This window comes from Arachis duranensis, chromosome 6, assembly GCF_000817695.3.
Source record: "Arachis duranensis cultivar V14167 chromosome 6, aradu.V14167.gnm2.J7QH, whole genome shotgun sequence".
NCBI lineage: Eukaryota > Viridiplantae > Streptophyta > Magnoliopsida > Fabales > Fabaceae > Arachis > Arachis duranensis.
The window spans coordinates 30,488,871-30,495,901 of NC_029777.3; positions in this window are offsets into that span (position 1 = coordinate 30,488,871).

Consider the following 7,031-nt stretch of genomic DNA (forward strand, 5'->3'; position numbering starts at 1 on the left):
AGTGACAGACGCAAAAGAATCAATGGATTCTATTCCAACCTGATTGAGAACCGACAGATGATTAGCCGTGCTGTGACAGAGCATAGGAACGTTTTCACTGAGAGGATGGGATGTAGCCATTGTCAAGGGTGATGCCTCCAGACGATTAGCCATGCAGTGACAGCGCATAGGACCATTTTCCCGAGAGGATGAAAAGTAGCCATTGACGATGGTGATGCCCCACATACAGCTTGCCATGGAAAGGAGTAAGAAGGATTGGATGAGTGTAATAAGAAAGTAGAGATTCAAGAGGAGCACAACATCTCCATACGCCTATCTGAAATTCCCACTATTGATTTACATAAGTATTTCTATCTTATTTTATTTCTTTTTATTATTAATTTTCGAAATCCATAATCATTTAATTTGCCTAACTGAGATTTACAAGGTGACCATAGCTTGCTTCATAACAACAATCTCTGTGGGATCGACCCTTACTCACATAAGGTATTACCTGGATGACCCAGTACACTTGCTGGTTAAGTTGAACGTAGTTGTGATCACATATGCCAAAGAGCCATTAAATAAATCTCATGCAAATACAAAGAGGGCAATCACAATTTCGTCCACCATACGGCATTCAAAGTATCAACTTCAAGAACTCCTTTCTTCTTAGAGGTCTCATGATTTACAGGATTTCTTTTAGAAGTGTACATGAATTGGTTATTTGCTACCATCTCAATGAGTTCTCTTCCTTCTGCAGGTGTTTTCTTCAAGTGGAGTGATCCATCTGCCGAGCTGTCCAATCATATTTTTGACATCTCAGACAGACCATCATAGAACACGCCTATGATAGACCATTTTGAGAGCATGTCAAGATGACATCTTCTGATCATTTGCTTGCATCTTTCCCAAGCTTTATAGAGGGATGCACCTTCTCTTTGTCTGAAGTTTGAACTTTCACTCTAATTTTGCTCATCCTTTGAAGGGAAAAGAATTTAACCAGAAAAGCATTAACTTTCCAAGCTTCATAGAGGGATTCCCCTTCTTTTTGTCTGAAGGTTTGAACTTTCACTCTAATTTTGCTCATCCTTTGAGGGGGAAAGAATTTAGCCAGAAAAGAATTAACCAGCTTCTCTCAAGAGTCTAAGCTCTCCTTTGGTTGAGAATCCAACTATATCTTAGCTCTGTCTCTTACAGCAAAGGGAAAGAGCATAAGCTTGTAGACTTCAGGATTTACTCTATTAGTCTTTACAGTATCACAGATCCGCAAGAATTCAGCTAAGAACTGATGTGGATCTTCCGTTGGAAGTCCATGAAACTTGCAATTCTATTGTAAAAGAGGGACTAACTGAGGCTTAAGCTCAAAATTGTTAGCTTCAATGGCAGGTACAGAGATACTTTTGCCATAAAAGTCAGACATAGGCATGGTGAAGTCACCAAGAACCTTTTTGCCATCTCCTTCAGGTTCGGCCATGTCTCCAATTTCTTGTTCAATATTTTTTGAAAGGTTTCTTCCGGAGTGTTATGATCTAGCTTGTTGTAAGCTTTTCTTCAAAGTCCTTTCAGGTTTAGGATCAAGATTAAAGAGGAGTTCTTTATCCCTGTTCCTGGTCATAAACAAGAAAAGAAGAAAAGGAAGAAAGGAAGCTTCTATGTCTGATTTGAGTATATAAGGCTCCCAGTGAGATGTGAAGAAAGAAGAGGAAGATAGAAAAGTGAATATGGAAGATGAGAGTAGAGAAGAGTTCGAATGATATAAGTAGAGGTGAGAAGAATTATAAATAGAAAAAGTAAACAAGGATTAAAATATATTTGTTTTTGTTTTATTTATTAATGCAATTCGAAAATTAAGGATAATAAATTAAAAAGAATTGAAAATTATTTAATGAATTTTCGAAAATAAAAGAGAGAAGAAGAAGGGAATTTTCGAAAATAAGAAGAGAGAAGAATTAGTTAGAAGGTTTTGGAAAAGAAGAGAGAGAAGATAATTAATTAAGTGAGATTTGAATTTAAAATAAGATAGAAGGTAAGAAAAGAATTGAATTTAAAAATTTGAAATTAGAAAGGATAAGAAAAGATAAGATAAGAAATTAAAAAGATTTGAAAAAAAAAGATTTGATTTTAAAATTTGAGATTAGAAAAGATAAGATAAGAAACAAAAAAGATTTGAAAAAGATTGGAAAAAGATAAGATTTGAAATTTGATTTTAAAAAAGATTTAATTTTGAAATTTGAATTTGAAATAAGATGAGGTAAAGTTTTGAATTTCGAAAAAAAGATAAAAAGGTAAGATAAGATTTTGAAAAAGATAAGAATTTTTTGAAACAGATATGATTTTGAAAAGATTTTATTTTTTGAATTTTAAAACTAAGATAAGATAAGATAAAAATTTTGAAATTGAAATCTGAATTTTTTTGTGAAAATTTCGAAAATTAAGTTAATTTTAAGATAGAAAAGATATTTTTATTTTTGAATTTAATGATGAAAGAGAAAAACAAGTAAAAGACACCAAACTTAAAATTTTTAGATCTAATTACTCCTAGTGTGCGAAAATTTAAAGAAAAATACCAACGGACACCAAACGTAGAAATTTTAAGATCAAAATAAAAAGAAAACACAAGAACACTTTGAAGATTAAAAAGAACACCAAGAACAAAACTCAAAAAATTCAAAGAGCACAAGAACATGCAAAAGACTCCAGACTTAAAATTTTTCAAAACCAAACATAAAATTTTCAAAAATTAAAAGAAAAACACAAGAAGACACTAAACTTAAAGATTTGACCCAAGATTTAACTAAAGAAACTATTTTTGGAAAATTTTTAGAAAAAGACTCAAGATTTTTGAAAAAAAAAACTCAACAAGAACAAAAACAAAAGACTCAAACCAAGAACAAAGATTAAACAGAGAAAAGAAAAATATTTTTGAAAAACATTTTTGATATTTTCGAAAATAGAGAAGAAGAAAATAAAAATAAAAAACTCAAACAAAATTAAATAAAATACCTTATCTAGGAAACAAGATAATCCATTAGTTGTCCAAACTCGAACAATCCTCGACAACGATGCCAAAAACTTGGTACACGAATCAATACACCTTCGTACAACTGTATGAGCAAGTGCACTGGGTCGTCCAAGTAATACCTGAGCGAGTCAGGGTCGATCCCACGAGGATTGTGGCTTGAAGCAAGCTATGGTTGTCTTGCAGGTATTAGTCAGGAGAATCAAGAAGTTGTTGGATTTGTGAGATCTAAACTAGGTTGACATGAAAGGAATAAAAGTGTATAAAATACTTTGTGAATTAAATGGAATCAGTAATAGGAAGATGGTTAAGGATTGGAGTTGCTTTGTCTTTCTGAATTAACTCTGGTACTACTGTCTCCTTTGCTTGTGAATGATTTCTTCTATGACAGGCTGTATGTGATCAACACTGTATGGCCGCGGTCACCAATCTCCTCTACTTCAGGTCAAACGTTGTATGGCCGCAGTCATCCAATCTGAACGAGGGTGAAGCTCTAGCAGTTCATTCTCTTTGGTCATCCTACTCAAAACGCCACAGACAAGGTCGAATCTTCCAGATCAGAGAATGCTACTTTTTTGGGTTCTAGCCTCTACCACAGAGACCCCGATCTCCCCAAAAATTGGCTGAATTGGTGTCTTGAGAAGTCCCCAACGAAGTCGTAGATTAGCCGTCTGAGTGATGTATAATCAAGCTGGCAGTTCGCGCTTTCCAGCCATGTATTCATACGAACCCAAGTAGACACAGGTGTTTGTCAGGCACGCTGTCTTAGTATGATGAATAGAGCTGATTGTCACTGATCATCCTATTTACCATGTTGAAGAACGAATATACATTTTAGAATTAAATCAAACACGGATCGAAGAAGAACAGTAATACTTTTATTAATTCATAGAACACAATAGGGCTCCTCCCCTCAACCTAGGAGGTTTAGAAACTCATACTGATAGGAAAATATAATGGTAAAATGAAATATGGTGTAAGTTGTCACATCCTCCTAATGGAGAATGTAAAAGTTCTTTAAATACTAAATTAATAACTAAGGATTACATAAGAAAGGGTAAAAGAGTCTTTTAGTGCTAAAATCCACTTCTGGGGCCTACTTGGTGAGTGTTTAGGCTGAGCTTGATTGAGATCCACGTGCTAGGAGTCCTCTAGAGCGTTGAACGCTGGCTAGGGGGCCCTCTTTGGGCGTTTGGACACTGGTCTCTTCTTCTTGGGCGCTGGACGCCTGGAAGGGGGCAGCAGGTTGGCGTTGGATGCCAGTTTTGGGCCTCCGTTTGGACTTATATATCTCCAGAAAATCCCTTCCGAGTGCAAGGAGGTCAGATCCATACAGCATGTGCAATGCTTTCTCTGTCTCTGAATCAGACTTTTCCTCCAGCTCCGCAATTTCAGCCAGAAAATATCTGAAATGGTACATAAACACAAAAATTCAAAGTGGAATCCAAAAATGTGTATTTAACACTAAAACCTATAAAAACTTAATAAAAACTAAACAAAACTTGCTAAAAACTATATGAAAATAATGCAAAAAACGTATAAAATATCTGCTCATCAATGATGTTTCAGATCCATCTTCTGAGGACAATTTACTTGAGGTTTATGATTCACCACCTTAAAAGAAGGCATCTTACACGTCTAGCACTGAGGGAGGAGCTCTTAAACTTGAATTGAAGCCTTTGCCTCCCTCTCTGAAATATGCATTCCTAGGTGAACATGAAGCATATCCAGTGATTATTAGCTCTTCCTTGAAGCTTGAGGAGGAAGAGGCACTACTTACAGTGCTCAAGAGTCATAAAATAGCTCTTGGGTGAACCATCAATGATCTGAAGGGAATTAGTCCAACCAAGTGTATGCACAAGATTCTGCTTGAAGATGATGCTAAATTAGTTGTGTAACCACAAAGGCGACTAAATCCAACCATGAAAGAGTGGTCAAAAAGAGGTAATGAAACTTTGGGAAGCCAGAATTATATATCCTATTTCTGATAGCTCATGGGTGTGTCCTGTAACACCCTAACTATAAAAAAAGTTACGCTTTCGACTGCACCACTCTGATAGGTCGGGTATTAGGACAACTCTTAAATATATTTAATTACTAAAATAGGAGCCTGTTTAAAATATAAACCACATAACTTTTCTTAAAACATTTTATCGTCGAAAACATAAACATATATGTACATACAAACCAGATACAATACCTTAATTTATATAAATACAATGCTAACTTACAAACATACATATCACAAATTCCTACCCCTCTTATAAAATTAACAAAGATAAAGGTGAGGGAAAAATAATTACTACGATAATACAAAAATACGAATGAATAGAAAAGGAATATAACTCTTCTGAAGCTTTGTCGTCCATATCCTGAAAAGGAATAACCTGTAGGGTAGTGAGAACGTCGTCCACGCTTGTTCTCACTATAGGATTACAAAAATTGCTATAACAAGATACGTGAAATTAAACTAATTTTAGTGTACAGTGATCATTTCTCGTCTTATGAGTCTTTCCAAAAAAACCATGGGTTCTCTTTCGAAATCCAAAAATCGTTTTTATTTTCTTTGAAGACTTGGTAAATTTCTCAAATATTTTAAAACAAAATCCTTTTCCTTTTTTGTAAAATCATAAGAGTTTTTCCTAGACAGTATGAATGACCAACATGTCCTAAACATAGGTTCAATTAAATCTATGCTGTAAGAGATTGATTTTTCATACTTTTCTAGACCACAACCATGAAAGCAGTTACTAACGCGGTATAAATGATCATCCTATTCCAAGCATAGGTTCATTAAGTCTATGCTGAAACTGTCAGATACTTTATACAGAACTAGAACTCAAGATACCAACCACGGCTTCAAGCCCATCCAATCCAACACGGCCCCCCAACCCAAACAACTCAATCATCAATCAGTTCATCACAGACCAACCAATCAAACACAATCACAATTAATGTAGTTCAAACACAATCAATAGCAATTACAATAAATATAACAGTTAGCAGTTGACATAAGTATTCACATAGGCAAACTAATTACAATATGCACACCCAAACAATGTCACATAAATGCAAATGATGAATGTGTGTCCTTGATGAGTGGATAATTTATACGCTTTTTGGCATTGTTTTTAGTATGTTTTTAGTATGTTTTAGTTAGTTTTTATTATATTTTTATTAGTTTTTAGTTAGAATTCACTTTTCTGTACTTTATTATGAGTTTGTGTATTTTTTTTGTGATTTCAGGTATTTTCTAGCTGAAATTGAGGGACCTGAGCAAAAATCTGATTCAAGGGCTAAAAAGGACTGCAGATGCTGTTGGATTCTGACCTCCCTGCACTCGAAGTAGATTTTTTGGAGCTACAGAAGCCCAATTGGCGCGATCTCAATTAATTTGGAAAGTACACATCCTGGGCTTTCCAGCAATGTATAATAGTCCATACTTTACCTGATATTTGATGGCCCAAACAGGCGTTCCAAGTCAGCTCAAGAATTCTAGCGTAAAACGCCAGAACTGGCACAAGAATGGGAGTTAAATGCCCAAACTGGCACAAAAGCTGGCGTTTAACTCCAAAAAAAGTCTCTACATGAAAATGCTTCAATGCTCAGCCCAAGCACACACCAAGTGGGCCCGGAAGTGAATTTTTATGTCATTTACTCATCTTTGTAAACCCTAAGCTACTAGTTCTCTACAAATAGGACCTTTTGCGATTGTATCTTTCAATCTTTTGATCACTTTAGATCTTAGGATCATCTTTGGATGTCTAGTTCTTAGATTATGGGAGGCTGGCCATTCGGTCATGCCTAGACCTTGTTCTTATGTATTTTCAACGATGGAGTTTCTGCACACCATAGATTAAGGTGTGGAGCTCTGCTGTACCTCGAGTATCAATGCAATTACTATTGTTCTTCTATTTAATTCAACTTATTCTTGCTCTAAGATATCACTTGTTCTTCAACTTGATGAATGTGATGATCCGTGACACTCATCATCATTCTCACCTATGAACGTGTGCCTGACAACCACCTC